Below are 17,764 nucleotides of genomic sequence, written 5' to 3'. Positions count from 1 at the left end.
TGGAGCCACAGGGTCAGTATTATCCACAGCACCAACCCATTCTACAGAAAAGGGAAACTGAGGCAAACGAACATTAAGATCATGCCTGCAAAGCAGAGGATTGGGCGGGGGGGGCGGGTAACGTCCACTCAGCAACATGGCAGCGTTCCTCTGGACCCACATTTTTTTTCCTGTTCTTGCAATAACCCCCCATTAGCCAAGATGGTTGGTGCAAAGGAAGTGGTTGATCTCTTTGCACTTTGCAAGCCACTGGCTCCAATTTCAGTGGGGCTGTGAATCCTCTCCGGGTTTCAGCCAGAACCAGCGGGACCGCTAACGGAGCTATCCAAGTGATGAATCCCGGCCTCGAAACATCTCCAGCACCTTGAATAGCTGCGTTGGAGTTCTGGCAGGTTCGATTCGAGACTGCGGACCAAGGGAAAAGAGTTGCAAATCACCATTCGATCGCTTGCAGGCCAGGCGCTTTTGGACGTCGTTTTCATTAGGGCTGTGCTTCACCTCGGTCCCAAAGCCCGAATCTGAGTCGAAGCGGGCCAGTTCGGCCTGGCTCAGTCCGAATCTGCTTCAGGACCCGATTGGGCTGCTTCAGCCCAAAGCACCCGAACAGCTTTAGGCTGATTTGGCCCAATGGCCAGCCTCTCTCCTCCCCCCACCCCACTCACCTGCACATGGGACTTACCAAAGATTCTGCATTTATAGGCAAGCCACCTGGACTCTTCTTTGGGCTGCCACCAGTTGAGTGTTGCAAACTACAGCAGCCCAGAGAGGAGGCGAAGCGGCTCACTGGCACATGCGGAGGCTCAAGTAAGTCCCACAGAACTGCAGGTGGGCGGCTAGCGGGGTAGCAGCTGGGATGGTGTGACAGGAAGCAGCTGAGAAGTGGGTAGTCCAATGGACTCTTAAACGTCCTCATAAATGGCTTTCCTGGAACCGAAGCTGAAGCGAGGCAGCCCAGGACCGAAGTGCCCCAAGTCGAATCAGAGCACGTTGGGAGCCCCCCAGATTGGCCTCCAAGTCGAATCGGGGCAGGGGCTGTGCCCAGCCCTGCGTAACCAAACCAAAGTTGACTCACATGAGCTCGTGTAATTTCATGAAGGGGCGTTGAACTGGGGGTACACACATCCACCCGGGGTACCCATTTCGTCTTCGCTGTTTGAGTTCTGTATTTTAATCTTATATCAACTTCTGCTGCGTGGTTTTATCCCGGTTGTGCTTTTTATACTGTATTTGGGATTTGTGTTTTTAGATTGTTGGTTGTTTTATTGTGTCCTTGATGGTTTTAATTTTTGTGAACCGCCCAGAGAGCTTTGGCTATGGGGCGGTATAGAAATGTAAGAAATAAATAATAAAAAAATTACTTTGCCCCCTCCTACCACTAGAATGCAACACACACACCCTCAAAAAAAAAATTCTCCAGTATTTAATTCGGACCCCAGCCTGGAAAGAGCTTTCCTGCCTCTGGTGTAGATTCGCGGTGTGAGGCAGGGGACACAATGGAAGCATATAAAATTATGGGCATTTAAGAATCAGGCAGGGAAGCCACTTCATCAATTTCCCAGAATGCCCTGGGGCAATGCTGTGCTGGAGAATTGTGGAGAAATTAAATCATAATCACACCAATGGTAACAACTTCTCTTCCCAGTCCATGAGTAAGGATGGTGTTTCAGCCTCTCCCAAGCAAGGAGTAATAATGGAAAAAAACCCAAATTCGCCACTAGAGGGCAGGCCAACACCTCCAGTGAATGGAATTTGCAGTAATGTAGCAGAAAGGGTGAAGGAAGAACAGGGAATATAAACTGGGTTGAACGAAGGAGGAGTTTGAGCGATTTATCCCTGAGTAGTGGTCCCTAAAAGCCTAGCAACCCTGTTTGATTTGGGGCAAAAGTATAGCAATTGGTCATTCACCTTTGGAACCACCTCCAGCTTTGGGGGGGGGGATCCATCTCTAGCTCAAATAATCATCTGATTAACTTCTTCTTCTACTACTACTACTGCTATTACTACTTCTCCTCATCTCTCATTCTCTCTTACTGTCAATGATGTTACGCTTACTCCGGTCAAGGAAGCTCGTAGCCTTGGCTTTATCTTCGACTCCTCGCTCTCCTTTATTCCTCATATTGAGGCAGTAGCTAAATCTTGTCGATTTTTCCTGTATAATATTGCCAGGATTCGATCATTTTTGTCTGTCTCTTCTGCCAAGACGCTTGTTCATGCACTGGTTATTTCACGGTTGGACTACTGCAACCTTCTTCTCTCTGGCCTTCCTTCTTCTCACATCAGCCCGTTGGTTTCTGTTCACCATTCTGCCGCAAAGATCATCTTCTTAGCACGCCGCTCCGACCATGTTACTCCGCTTCTGAAATCTCTTCATTGGCTTCCAATTCACTTCAGAATCCAATATAAACTTCTCCTGTTAACCTTCAAAGCTTTTCACGGTCTAGCTCCTTCCTATCTCTCCTCTCTCATCTCACACTATTGCCCCGCTCGTGCTCTTCGCTCCTCTGATGCCATGTTTCTCGCCTGCCCAAGGGCCTCTACTTCCCTTGCTCGGCTTCGTCCATTTTCGTCTGCTGCCCCTTACGCCTGGAACGCTCTTCCAGAACATTTGAGAACTACAAGTTCAACCACAGCTTTTAAAGCTCAACTAAAAACTTTTCTTTTTCCTAAAGCTTTTAAAACTTGATGTTGTGCAGACTTCTACTGTTACTTTCTACTGTTAGTTTTTCCCTACCCTGTGCCTGCTTACCCTTCCCTGTACCTGTTGGCATTCTCTTCCCCTCCTTACTGTTTTACTATGATTTTATTAGATTGTAAGCCTATGTGGCAGAGTCTTGCTATTTACTGTTTTACTCTGTACAGCACCATGTACATTGATGGTGCTATATAAATAAATAATAATAATAATAATAATAATAATACTCATAGTAGTAGTTCTATTACTACTACTAATCAGCTCAAATAATCAGCTGCTACCACTACTACTACTTTTAGAACTACTACTCGTAGTAGTACGAGTAGTAGTAATCAGCTGATTACTTGAGCTGGAGATGACTTTCTCCTACTAGCAGTAGCAGCCGTAAAAAGAGGTATTCTCTAGACGACTTTATCCTGAGGATAAAGTTGCACACACGTGATGAAAACAAAGTTGTGGGCCAATCCGTTGCTTCTGCGTTCCTCTGTATGCCTGCTTGCTGTGCATGATGGGAGTTGCAGTCCAAGCTACCTGGAGGGTGGCCGGTTGGGGAAGCCCAGTCTACGGTTTCTGCTTCCAGGAACAGAACATTGGGCAGTTTTGCGTGGTGGCAGGAATAGGATGTTATGGAGAAGGAAGAAGTGTGTGTGTGTGTGTGTGTGTGTGTGTGTGTGTGTGTGTGTAAGAGAGAGATCACTCCACTCCTTTGCACCAACACTCGCAAAGTGGCTGCCCTTCATTATCCTTGTGTGTGTGGATGTGTGGATGCTGGGACGGAAAAATACGGGTCCAAAGGAGTGCTTCTGGATGTCCCGTCCCTTTTCAGAAGAATGGGGGTCGTTGCGGTGGAGAACCGGCAACGCCTACCCTGTATTTGGTGGGTGGATGGATGCAGGGTGCTGATTCATCAGGGGTGGGGAACACCCGGCTCACGGGACAATAGCAGCCCTCCTCCCCACGCCCTCCTTGGGAAGCAGAGGGAGTGTCGAGCGCCCCATAGCAGCTACGGAGCACTGAAAGGGACAAATTTAGCTGGCGAATGAGCCATGTTTAACCCTTTTAGCCCTACAGAGCAGCCAACCTGCCACCTCCAAAATGATCCCTGGACCTCCTGTACTTGTTGATCCCTGAGACTGGCAAATGGATTGAGATAGATAGATAGATAGATAGATATAGGGCCGGTTCAGACGACATGCTAAACCGTGGTTAGTCTGCTAACCCTTTTGCAGCAAATGGTTAGCCAGTGTGTTTAAACCATGGTTACGGAGCCACCATGGTTAGGAATGGTTCACACGGCACGCAAAGCCAGCGTGGCTTGGCATGTGTCGTCTGAACTAGGGCTGTGCACGGACACGCACACCCTGATCCGCTACACACCCGATCCACAAATTCCGGATTGGGCCCACTCCACCATGCGTCAATCCACCTATGGTCCGCTCCGCTCCGCTGTGGAGCTCCGGATCCAAATCGGAGTTTCACAGAAGTGGCAATGGCAGCAGGTAAGCCCCCTCCCTCCTCCCCCCTTACCTGTGTCCGTCGTGGTCCGCCGGCTGCTTCAGGTGAGCTCGAGGACTCAAACAGGAAGACCAGGTCGCGGCTTGGTCTTCTGGTTTGAGTCCTCGGGCTCAGTTGAAGCCGCTGCCAGAACGCGACGGACTCAGGTAAGACCCTTCTCCCCTGCCCCCTTACCTGGCTCTGCCGCCGGCACCGCACGGACTGCTAGGTAAGGCTCCCCTCTCTCCTCCCTCCTTACCTGCGTCTATTGTGTTCCGGCAACGGCTTCACCTGAGGCCGAGGCTCAAAGCAGAAGGGCAGGCCGCGGTTGCGGCCTGGTCATCCAGTTTGAGCCTCAGCCTCAGTTGAAGCTGCCGCCGGACCGCAACAGAAGCAGGTAAGCCCGCCTCCCCTCTGCCGCCTTCACCACATGGACTGCGGCAGCGGCAGGTAAGCCCCCACTTACCTTTTTTTCAGAGCTCTGGATCGAGGCGAAGGATCCACTTTGTGTCGATCCTCTTCGCCTCGATCCGCAGCCCCCCCCGAACCACTTCGTCTCCGCCTTTGTCGGAGGCGAATCAGGCCGCCTCGCTATTGCTTCTACGCTCCGAAGCGAAGCGGAGCACAGCCGTAGTCTGAACAGGGTCACGGATAGGCAGGAGGGCAGATTACCCAGGGTTCTTTTGGCCTTAATAGGGCTGCAACCAGCCCCTTGCGCCATGGGGACGAAAGGCGGCGAGAAGCCCGGTGCCACCCAGCTGTGATCGTGACGGGTTGGCCCCATGAACAGGCCGGCAAACGGGAACAAGAGCTGCCTTTCCTATATATCCGGCACATTTTGCCCGGGTTTCTGTTCCCAACAACAACCAGAGAAAACTCTGTTCCTGGCTGAGGCCCCGAGGTGCAGAACAAAGGCCCGTACATCCCCATAGCCGCACGGGGAGGCGTCGTGTGCACGGGGGGCTTACGATTTGGCTCTCCCGATCTCCTGACACGGCTCCAAGTTTTCTCCAATCAAAACTCTTTTGGCTCCCTGTAGCCGTGACTCACACTCCCGCTTCACCGTCCACTATTTCCTGATTTAGGGGAGGGGTCCTTCCCCCAAAACGCCCCCGGAGGGGGGGAAATGCAACCCCGGCCAAGCGAAAGTTTGACGTCGGCTCTCTGGCACGGAGGACTTTTAAGAAAACAGTCCTGCTGCAATGCAGATGGGCGCCCCCTCCTCCAGCCAAGCCCACCCACCCCCAGTAACAGACACAACAGGAAAGAAACCATGGGGCAGCCCAGGCGCCGGAAGCCGCCCCCCCTCGATTGAGGCAGGCGGAGGGGGTGTTGAATCGCAGCCTGTCCCACTCCTCTCTCCCGTCCAAAGGAGTATCGAATTCCACGCCATGCCCAGCGGCTGGAGACCTCGGCTCCAATCAGACAGCGCCAGACAGGAAGTGACGTCACCTTTCCTCATCCACCACCACCTCTCCCTCGGTGCATGACATCACTCTGTCCCGGGCGAGGTGGATTTGAATGAAACGCTCTCTTTGCTCTTTGGCTTCCCCCCTCCGCCTCCACACACACCTCTCCCAGGCTCCCTAGCTAGGGCACGTAGGCACGACGGTCACAAGACAATTCCTTGCATCGCTGCGGGAACCTGGAAAACTCTCCAGGACTGGACGGACCGGTCCGTTCCCACGCCTCGCCAGGTTCTCTGGCATCCGTTCCGTCTTGTTTCCTCATCCATCCGCAAACTTTACGCCGGTGTTTCCACACTTATTCCTGAACATGTTTCGCGCAACGTGAGCCTTCCAAAATGCACTTCCTCTCCATGGACACCTCCATCAACCCTAAATTTGGAGCAAGCTGTAGTGGTTAGAGTGGTAAGAATCCTTTAGTGGTTAGAAGCTACTCATCTGTTCTTTCATCATGATTCTCGCTTCTGCTCTCAAGGGGAAACCGGGCTTATTACGCCTCTGCACAGGAAGCTTTTACTCGTAGAAGCACGAGGGCCAAGTTTTTTTTTTTCATGATTATGTTTATATATCCCAACGGTTTTTCCGCTCTTGCGAGAAACCCAGGGCTTACGTGGTCCTCTTCCTCTCCCGTTTATCCTCACATAGGGTGACCATATTTGGGAAACCAAAAAAGAGGACACCTAGTGTGTGTGTGGGGAAGCAGCTTTCTGAGTCCTGCAGAAAGTACGTTATTCCTCCGCCACCTTAAGGAACCCGATTGGAGCGGAGGAGGGGAAAGGATTTCATTCTGCACCACCACCATCCACTCCAATTGGGGCCTTTTCTATAATGTCCACGAATGACCCACTTTCCCCTTTAAGACCTCAATTGGAGCTCGGGGGGGGGGGGGAACGATGTGCCTCAAGAAAGCATGTCATTCCCTCCTGCCATGCTAATGGCAGCCTTAAAGGGGAAGGTGTGTCATTCCAGGACATTATTGAAAATTATAGAAAATCCCCCCTGACACCATGGAAAGAACAAAAACCAGGACAAATCTGGGGAAATCCTGACAGTTGGTCACCCTACCTCACAACAACCCTGAGAGGTAGGTCAGGCTGAGAGCCAGGGACTGGCCCAAAGTCACCTGGTGAGCTTCATGACCGAGTGGGGACTAGAATCCCAATTTCTTAAGCCCTACTCCAACACTTGAAGCACCACACCACAATGACAACTTCTTCTTCCTCCTCCTTCACCTCCTCTCTCTTCCTGCTCCTCCTCTCATTCCCTTCTTCTTCTCACAGAATCATAGAAAAGTAAGTCAGAAGGGACCTACCAGGCCATCGAGTCCAACCCCCTGCTCAATGCAGGAATCCATCTTAAAGCATCCCTGACAGATGGCTGTCCAGCTGCCTCTTGAAGGCCTCTAGGGTGGGAGAGTCCACAACCCCCCTAAGTAACTGGTTCCATTGTCATACTGCTCTAACAGTCAGGAAGTTTTTCCTGATGTCTAGCTGGAAAAACTTCCTGACTGTTAGAGCAGCATGACAATGCAACCCATGACCTAAGGGGTCCATTGTGTCCTTCTTCCTCCTTCTCCTTCTCTCTTTCCCATCTCTCCACCCCCATCCAAGGCCACCTCAATGTTTCGCCCTGAAGAAGGGTCGCTCACAGTGAGTCATTTGGGCGTCTGCTGCCATGTGGGTCTCAGAAGAGCCTCCTGGGCTGTTTTTCCATTATAGAGTTTGCTGGAGCAAGGAAGAAGCTGGCTGGGTTTCCTACGGAGCCTACTCAGCCCCACACTCAGTAAGGATGGGTCACTTCCCAACCCCCCAGAATTTGAAGCCAGGGTTTGCCCTTCTAAAAACACAAAACCTGAACTCACACAGAGACAGACACACGCAGAGACAAACACAGAGAAAGACTTGTGTGTGAGAGAGGAAGACACACACACACACGCTGGCTGGCTGGCTGGCTGGCTGGCAGAGTCTTTCCTGCCCCTCATCTCAGTGTTCAGGGTTTAAACCTTCCTGCCCCTTTGTCAATGTCGGGGCTGGGGGAGGGAGTTTCACATTTTAAATATGGAGGACATTGTTCAGGGCTGCCTCTCCCTATTGTCCTCCGGGTGCCTCCTCTGAGGGAAACTGGGAAGGTGGCAACAAGAGAGCGGGCCTTCTCAGTGGTGGCCCCCCAATTGCGGAACGATCTCCCCAATGAGGCCCGCCTGGTGCCAACATGGTTATCTGAAGTCTTTCTTCTCTGCTCAGGCGTTTGCTAGCCTGTGACTATGATCAGGTCGTGCGATAGTGTGTGTGTGCGTGTGTGTGTGTGTGTGTGCTCTATTGATCTGTTTGTAGCTGTTGCAGAATACAGTATTTTTAAGGCTTTTAAGCTGAATCAGCCAGAGAGCTTCAGCGGTTGGGCCGCATAGAAATGAAATGAACATGAAACAAATGCTTCCTCCCCAGAGCCTTCTGATCAGCTGATCAGTGGGCTTGCCGATGGGGGGGGGACTTGGGCCATGGGTCATGGGTTACGCACCAAAACCCTCCACTTCAGAGCTGGGGAATGGCTAACAGCTAGACTCTGGAAGGACAAATATTCTGAGCTAGAATCATAGAGTATATGGGGACAGTTAACTCTCCCCTGCCTGTATTTTCAACACACTTCAATCTCTCCCTGCAAGACAATTTTGCTTAGAAGGGGGGAAAAATTATAGTTTTCCAGTTGGGACAAGGAGGGACAGGTCACCAACCAATGGAAGGCTTGGTTTTCTTCCGGACGATTCAGATGCGAAATGAACCGGACGCGTTTGCCTGCTGTGAAATGCAAAGAAATCCTGGTCGGTGTTTTCGGCATTTGCATATATGGATATGAATCTGCCTGCTCCAACTTTATGCAGATTTCAGCCTGGAATCTTTGAAATTGGCCCAAAATAGTCCCTTTAAAGGAAGCAATTGTCAGGAGCGACAGCCATAGAATACACACACACACGCACACACGCAATGCAAGCTCTTTCAGAGGGACTGCCACAATCCACGCCAAATGTCACCATTTGCTGTGAAAATTCAACCCCGCAAAATTCCAGCTCAGCCAGAGGAGTGGAAGAAAACACTGAGGTCACCCAGGCAGGCAAGTGAGACCAGATGGTGTTTGAACCAAGAATCGATTCCTGCAAAACATATGTGTCTTCTTCTTAGGGATGCATGAGAAATTTGCTCTGTCAACATTTTTAAATATTTTTTTATGGATGTAAACCGCCCCCCCCTCCATTTACCCATCCCAGACCCCAATGCGATTTGCAGTCGGCAGTCCGTAGATTTTGCAAAACAAACGTATTCAACAGCACGAGAAATGCGCAAAGACAAATGAGCACAGACGTGCTTGAGCCAACAGCTGCGTGCATCCCCAAACACATAGGGTTAAAGAATGTGAATGCATGTGTTATAAAGCAAAAATGCACACAAGAATTTCCATATGGATTTAAAAACAAACAGAACCAAAAAACACTACCACCGGAATTGTTGATTAATTTAAAAGATTTCTTATTCCACACCTCAGCCAAAAGTAGGAAACAAAAGTCCCTACCTGCAGGTTACAATCTAAAAAAGGCACAGTACACAAGGAAAAATGGATGAGGAGGGAGAAGGAAAAAAAAAACAAAGTAAACACGAGCGCGTGCAGTTTGGCCTCAAAAACGCAAGTATCTTGTCTTCTTGTTCTTAGAGTTTGACCTGCTTTTATTGCTTTGGAAAATTCATGGGGAGGATACTGCTCTCAGCTTTTAGACAGAATTGTTCAACAGCACCTTCATGTTTGGAGGCATTCGAACTCAGGACACTGATTATGGGGGGATGAAGAACAGGGGGAAACTCTTTGACTTTCTGCCCTGCCTTCGTAGGCGTCCAGTTAGCATCGCTTTGGGAAGTGGGTAACGGGACTGGGTGAACTTCTGCTCTTCCCCAACAGGGCTTCTTTGGGGTTTTCCGTTTGGACGAGGGGAAGAGAGGCAGGACTCCCAAGAGAAAGCAACTGGTGGGAAAAGGAAATCAGGCCTCCCAGTTTGGGTGGGGAACTGGGAATTCAGGCGCCTTTGCTCGCTTCCTCGCCTGACCTTCTCACACTTTCCCAGCCCCGGGTTCAGAGCGGAGGTCACGTTTGGGGTGGGGGGGGGGAACAACAGCGGCAAATTCTTAGCTCAACGCTGGCATTGGGGAGGTCACAGGGAGGCAGAGAACAGTTCCAACTTGGGTTCTTCTGGGAAATGTTTGAGGAGATTCTAGTACAGCCGCTTCCTCTGCAATCATCCCTCTTTCAATTCCCGGCAGGAATTTGGATCGGGGGGGGGGCAGCTCTGTTTCCCCCAGTTTCTGCAGGTTGGGAAAGACCCACGACACGAAACCCTGAATGGTCAGTGACTGCCATTCAGGTAGGCTGGGAGCAGCGGAACCTTTCCCACAGGGCCCTGCCCTCTTCCCCAGCCACGCCCCTTCCCCAGCCACGCCCCTTCCCCCAAGCACTGTTCGTTGGAAGGTAACCCCAACTTTGGGGTAGTTTTATTCCCCTAATTCTAAGAGACCAGTTACGGGCAGGAACAGCGTTAAGATCAAATATGCCTGTATTTTATATTGATAGGCTGGAGCACTGGGCTGCAAAACAACAGAATGAAATTGAATCAGGAAAAATGCCAAGTTCTACAACTAGGAAAAAGAAACCACGTGCACAGTTACAAGATGGGGGATACTTGGCTCAGCAATACTACAAACGAGAAGGATCTTGGAATTGTTGTAGATCACAAGCTGAATGTGAGCCAACAGTGCGATGCGGCTGCAAGAAAGGCAAATGCTATTTCGGGCTGCATTAATAGAAGGATAGCTTCCTAATTGCGTGAGGTCCTGGTTCCTCTCTATTCGGCCCTGGTTAGGCCTCATCTAGAGTATTGCGTCCAGTTCTGGGCTCCACAATTCAAGAAGGATGCAGACAAGCTGGAGCATGTTCAGAGGAGGGCAGTGAGGATGATCAGGGGTCTGGAAACAAAGCCCTATGAAGAGACGCTGAAAGAACTGGGCATGTTTAGCCTGGAGAAGAGAAGATTGAGGGGAGACATGAGAGCACTCTTCAAATACTTAAAAGGTTGTCACGCAGAGGAGGGCCAGGATCTCTTCTCGATCCTCCCAGAGTCCAGGACACGGAATAATGGGCTCAGGTTAAAGGAAGCCAGATTTCGGCTGGACATCAGGAAAAACTTCCTGACTTTTAGAGCAGTATGACAATGGAACCCATGACCTAGGAAGGTGATGGGCTCTCGCACACGAGGGGCCTTCAAGAGGCAGCTGGACAACCATCTGTCAGGGATGCTTTAGGGTGGATTCCTGCATTGAGCAGGGGGTTGGACTACATGGCCTTAGAGGCCCCTTCCAACTCTACCATTCTATGATTTGGACCCACATCCTGGATCGTGGCCCCTGAGAGCTTCTTGCCTGAACTAGATGGCCCAACCGTCTGGCTTGGTAGGAGGCCACTTCCAATGTTCCTGTTTAAATTAAATGAGGAATGGAATCTTACTTTCTTTTTAAAGGCAGGGATATTCGAGCCCCTCTATGCTGTGATGAAGGTCCCAGATTCCATCCCATTCACCTCCAGTTGGGGCTGGAGATGTTCCGTGTCTGAAATCTTACCAAAGCAGCTGACTGAGGGTCCGATCCAGTCTTCCTACGAGCAGATCCATCAAAATCAACAACTTAGCCACAACCAACTCAGGTCCAACTGTTTCCTTGCTCTTAAGTCTAAGTCTCCTTTTGCCTTCCCCAACCTGGTGCCTGACAAATGGGTTTTGGGAGACCTCAGCTCCCATCAGCCCCAGTGGAGCACAACCCATGGCCAGGGATACTGGGAGTTGTCATCCCTAACACCCAAAGGACACCAGGCCAGGGAAGAGTCTGCTCTGCAACAACCTGTATGTCAATTTCCTCCACGTAATTAACGACACACCTGCTTCGGCCGTCCCGACAGAGAATCGTACGGTTCACATCTCCCTTGCAAAATCTCCTCCTCCATTTCCTCTCCCGCTGTCAATCCAGGCTGCTGCACATTAATCTAGCAATGAGCTCACCGCCCAGAGACACAGGATGGCCAGCTCTCTCCGTCTGCCTGTAGTGCAGCCTGTCGCTTTAGGGGTCTTTCTCTTCTCCTGTCGAAAGGCAAGGAGGGGTTTTTTTTTGCCAGGTGCCGGCAGAAATGCGCTTTCCGTCCAACGCGTCTGGCCTCCAGCCAAGAGGTTGAATCCTTATTTGGGTTCCTTCTGCTGTTCCCTTTGTGTGTGTGTGTGTGTGTAGTGCATCTCTCAGCTCTTTCCAGCTCTGTTGCAACAGGGATGATTATATTAAATATAATAAATATAGGATCTGGGCACCACATTTCAAGAAGGATGCAGACAAGCTGGAGGAGGTTCAGAGGAGGGCAACTAGGATGATCAGGGGTCTGGAAACAAAGCCCTATGAGGAGAGACTGAAAGGACTGGGCATGTTTAGCCTGGAGCAGAGAAGGCTGAGGGGAGACATGAGAGCTGTCTTCAAGTAAAGGTTTCCACGCAGAGGAGGGCCAGGATCTCTTTTTGATCCTTCCAGAGTGCTGGACACAGAATTATGGGCTCAAGTTCCGGCTGGACATCAGGAAAAAACTTCCTGACTGTTAGAGCAGTACGACAATGGAACCCATGACCTAGGGAGGGGGTGGAGTCTCCCACCCTAGAGGCCTTCAAGAGGCAGCTGGACAGACCTCTGTCCGGGATGCTTTAGGGTGGATTCCTGCATCCCTCTGCTACCCTCTCACTCCCCCTGCTCCTTAATCACTCCCGTTCACCGTCGTCCTAGATCTGCTCCAGACCACTTCGGTTCAATCCAGGCTCAATCCAGATTCGGATTGAGGTGGGCCGAATCGGCCTGCTTCGGTTCGGGATCCGGATTCTGACCTGAGGCAGTGTCCAGCCCTGACAATTACAGTTAAACAGATAAAACCTCCGAGGGAATCCAGATTCCAGCAGTACTTGAATTATAGGGAGGGAAAATGGGAAGGTGAGTGAAACCTTGCATGAATCCATCCCCCACCAATTCATGACTTTCTAAAAATAGCAATTTTTTAGGTAGGGGGTGTTGAAAAATGTAAGGATGCTGGAGTCCCATAGATTAAGCACTTGATTTTGTCTTCCATTCTCAGCTTTTCTGGGAGGGGGAAAAGAAGGGAAGGAAAGTTATTGAACATCCTGCATTCTTCAGCTGGTTAAGAACATTCATCTTTGGCTGGGTGCCTCGGATCATGCTCCTCCGAGAAGAATTCCCAATGTCGGTTTGCCTTCGGCTGACCAGAAATGATCTGGACTTCATTACGTTTTCTTCTTAAGTCGCCTGGCCTGGCCTAAAAGCGTGGGTGCTCAGCTTCAGTGCTGCACTTGGGACACAAGACATACCTCTGGATTTCCCCAGAAGCTCCTGGCAGAAATTAAACCAATCAATGTGTGAATCCTGAACAATTAAGTAAACAGTTGCCCCGTTAATGAATGATTAAATCAACGGATGACGAAATAAACGGGTGCGTAGTCAAATCGCCCCCGTGGTTTCTCAGCTATCGGATGAATCAGTGCCTAATTCATACACTCATGATTAACGAGGGCGATGCCTAATTAAGCGATGATCATTCAAGAAAGCGATGCGGAATTATTTGACTAGGCAATGAAGTGAAGGAGAATCAATTAATCCTTCAATAAATGAATGCAGATTTCATGGATTGCGAAAGAAATCAATGGTCAGGGGTGTAGGCATGTGCAGCACGTTTCATTAAGGTGTGTGTCCAGAGAATTGTATTTTTTAAAGGTGAGTATTTATGGAATATTCAATCATAAAGGACATTTTTATTCATTTATTTATGAAACACTGTAGACACCGATGCCCTACTCGGCGTTCGGCTTGCCTGACTGTGGAGGACCATTACAGGTGAGGGGACGATCAAGGAGATGCTTATTACTTGAGACATTAGGGTGTGCCTGGGCACACCCGGCACACCCCTTGTGCACGCCTATGGTTGAAGCAAAACACTGTGCAAGCTAGTAGTGTTTAGTAAATTCTTTTGTTTGGGCTTGGCAGGGAATGAACAATGGCTGGCAAACATGCAATGTGGGGGTGGTACGTATGCATTGTAGAGATGTTTAGCCAAAACACACGTTGTGTGCCTGTTGGCATTCCTAATAATTTGTAGGGATGTCTTTCACTGAGAAATCCAGGTAGTTTTTGGACCCACTGGATTTCTGCAGCGCATTTGCAAGCCAAGTGGCAGGTCGCTTACCAAAATCTGGATTCTTTTTTTTCATGTCTTTTACTTACAGCACATGCGTAAATCGCAATTTGCACAAATCGCACCTGCAATTTGCACAAATCACACCCGCAATTTGCACAAATCACTCCTGCCTCACTCAGCCTACTGGTAGGGCTGGCCTTTGTCATGGGCACCATGGCTAGATTCTGTTGACTGGTGCAGCTCAGAATGCAAGAGAGGTGTCAGCGTGGGTCCCAGAAGGGCCCTGGTGACTGCCCAAGGTTGTCCAGTGTTGGCCCCAGCCCTGCCCAAGTGGCTTCAATCATGATAGTGAAGACATGAGAGCACTCTTCAACTACTTGCAAGGTTGTCCCACAGAGGAGGGCCAGGATCTCTTCTCGATCCTCCCAGAGTGCAGGACACGGAATAACGGGCTCAAGTTACAGGAAGCCAGATTCCAGGTGGACATCAGGAAAAACTTCCTGACTGTTAGAGCAGTACGACAATGGAACCAGATACCTAGGGAGGTTGTGGGCTCTCCCACACTAGAGGCCTTCAAGAGGCAGCTGGGCAACCATCTGTCAGGGATGCTTTAGGGTGGATTCCTGCACTGAGCAGGGGGTTGGACTGGATGGCCTTATAGGCCCCTTCCAGTTCTGCTATTCTATGATTCTGTGATTCTATATGAGTCCAATTCCACTGGAGAACTACTGTGGAGCAGCTCATGCTGTAAGAACAGGGATATGCAAAGGAGAGCTGTGGGTTCAAATCCTGCCTATTCCCTGAAACTCAAATCCAGGGATCATTGGTTTTGCACGCTCTTCTGTGAAGCAGGGGCGTTGAACCACTTTCACACACCCCCCAGGGGGCGGATTCAGTTCTGGAGAGCAAGAGTGAAAAACAGACAAATGCTTTGCAATTCATCCATAGTAAACACAAAGAAGCTGAACTTTAAAAAAAAATGGAAAGAAAGAGAGGCAGAACGGGAAGGCATATTTAGTGTGACTTCGTCAAAGCAGACGCCCTTTCTCTTTCCCGCCTTCTCACCCCACCCCCGGCAATTTTATCTGCACACACACACACACACACACACCCAAGAGCAGCTTTTTATGAATTAGATCTTAGCCAAGCGGCCCGGGCGGGATCGTTCCCCTGTTTGGCTTTGATCTGGACATGGATTTGCAACTGCTGCCAAGCTGAGTGTGGACAAAAGAAAGGGGAAGGGGGAGGGGAGAGAAAGAGAAAGGGGTCGGGGAAACGTTTTCTTTGAGTTTGAAAGAGAAGATTGGAATTAATATTTTGGCCCCTGTTCTCTGGACTATCCATCATTCCTTCTCCGCCCCTTTCATTCTGTCCCCGGCCAGAGCCCAGACTGAAGTAGTTTCGCTGTGGTTTTCATTCCTCACTCGGAGTCAGATTCCTAGAAGACAAAAGGAATGAATGCAGCATGGCCCAGGCCTGCCAGAGAGACGAGCCTGCAGGAAAGGCCACGGGAGGGCTGTACCGCGTCATGGGAATGCCAGCCGCAAGGGAGACCCACCCCCAGCCCAAAACTTACTCTGGAGGTATGCCTGTCCCTTAAAAAAAAAAGGGCCTTCAAAAGACAGAATACCCTGTAGAGGTGTGAGCCCTTTACAGCGCTTCGGAATCGCACTCGAAGACTGTACGAATCAACAAAACGCGAATCGCACCTCAAAGTGCCTTCGGACTCGAGACCACATTAGTTTGCGAGTGTTGTGCAGTATTTTTTTTTCCCCTTTCACAGGAACATCCATGCACGTTTTTCCCAATGTACCCGGCAGTTTCAATTCGGCACCTTGTTTTCCCATTGAGGAAAGTGCGTTTGTATGCGTGTTTCAAAAGCGCACGTTTTTTGATGCGCGCTTTTCAGAAGCAGGCGGGCTGTCGAACACAAGTTGGGGAAGGGGTTCCGCGAATGGCGTGGCGAGTTTGAAACGTTTGGACTTGGACTTGGATTTGTGTCCGAATCTGTGTTCATTCTGGAAGAAGGTACGACCTGGGTCAATCCAGATCAAACTAAGGCAGAATAAATTTCTCATGCAGGCCTGAAAGATGGGCAGGCAGTTATGGGCCTTCCCCAAGACATAAAGTTAAGCTTCTAGTCCTCATGGTTCTAAAACATCAATAGGAACCTAGAAAGCTGCCTTCCAGTGGATGAGACTCCTAGTCCATCAGGCAGGGACTGTTCTCAGCCCTACCTAGAGATGCCAGCATCTGAATCTGGCTGTGCTTCACCCGAATCCCGAAGTGAATCATGCGAAGCGATGATTCCAGCTCCCGCAATCCTCGCGCTCCTTTCGATGATTCCACTGAGGGAAACACGACTCACTCACCCAATTCTCTCTGGAAACAGAGGGTTTGGGGAGGGGAGAACCTGGCGGAATAGTAGGCCTCAGGCTGCATTCCATCTACCCAAACGTGTCTAGCAAAGGGAGAAGGAGACAGACCTCCTGTATGTGACAAAATCCCTCTCCTTGGAATGAATCCCTCTCCTGGCCCTTTGTAGCTACCCAACTCATTATTCTATCAAGCCCACAGTTGTCCCATTTGAAGGGCAGGGGTTGCCCAGCGCCTCGGGTGTACGGATTTTGTGAAACCCGTTCTATTTGTGTCTCATGCATTGTCAGGCACCTCTTGTTTCTTCACAGGATTGTTGACAGCATCAGATTTTTCGAACAAATTTTTTTCCCCTCGGCAAATGCGCACCTGCGCAGCTGTGCAGCAGCGTAAGGCTGCATCAGCACAAGTGCACATTTTCACACAAGCAAAATTGTGTAATTCCTCCCCCCTCAAGTTAGAAACTGTTCCGCAAGTCTGCAGAATCCATGTGACTCAGGAAAAGATGGTCCGTGGCAGAAGATGCAGGTTGGAATCACCATTTTAGGGGTAGTAAATCTGTGGATGTTTCCAGCACACCGTCAAGGCTGCGGAAAAGCCGTAGCTGAGCCGAAGACCTGCGGACTTTGTCTGCAGATGGATCTGGGTTCAATCCCCAGCGTTCCCATGCAGGGCTGAGGAAAATAGGAAAATGGAGCAGAGCGACCTCATCTGCCTCTGCCAAAGGCGGATCCAAGTTGGATTGGGGGAGCTGCAGATTGAGGCAAAGCGGTTCGCCTCAGTCTGGAGCTCTGAACACAGGTAACGGGGGGAGGGGGTACTTACCTGTCGCCGCCACCGCAGTCTGACAGTGACAGCAGTGGAGACAGGTAAGGGGGCAGGGGGGAGGGGGACTTACCTGTGTCCGTCACGGTCTGGTGCAGGCTTCAACTGAGGCCCAGGCCTCAAAGCGGAGCCTGTTTCCGCTTTGAGGCCTGGGCCTCAGTTGAAGCCTGCGCCAGACCACGACGGAGGCAGGTAGGTGGAGGGGAGGGGGGCTTATTCAGCCCCCATTTTGCCCTCCCTCCCGACTTACCTGCCTCTTCCGTCCACCGGGGGGGGCAAAATCTCAATCCGCCCCTCCAGATCTCGCTCTGTGAAGCGGAGCGGAGGAGGGTCAGATTGACCCGAAGCGGATCGGCTCGATCCGAAAGTTCCAGATCGAGCCACAAAGCGGTTCGGGGGGTCCGTTCACAGCCCTAGAGGAAAACACCTGCCTGAACCTGGAAGGCAGTCAGCGGAAATAATCCTGGGCGAGAAGGGCCAACGAAGGGCTCTGTATGTCCCTATTTAAATCAGCGCTTCTTCATAACAATGAGGACTAGGATCTTGTTTTATTCTTTTGGGGCAAGGGCCGTAGCTCAGGATAATGGATTCCTGCATTGAGCAGGGGGTTGGACTCCATGGCCTTGCAGGTCCCTTCCAACTCTCC

The sequence above is a fragment of the Elgaria multicarinata genome, chromosome 23, assembly GCF_023053635.1.
Source record: "Elgaria multicarinata webbii isolate HBS135686 ecotype San Diego chromosome 23, rElgMul1.1.pri, whole genome shotgun sequence".
Classification (NCBI taxonomy): Eukaryota; Metazoa; Chordata; class Lepidosauria; order Squamata; family Anguidae; genus Elgaria; species Elgaria multicarinata.
This window is presented reverse-complemented; position numbering follows the sequence as displayed.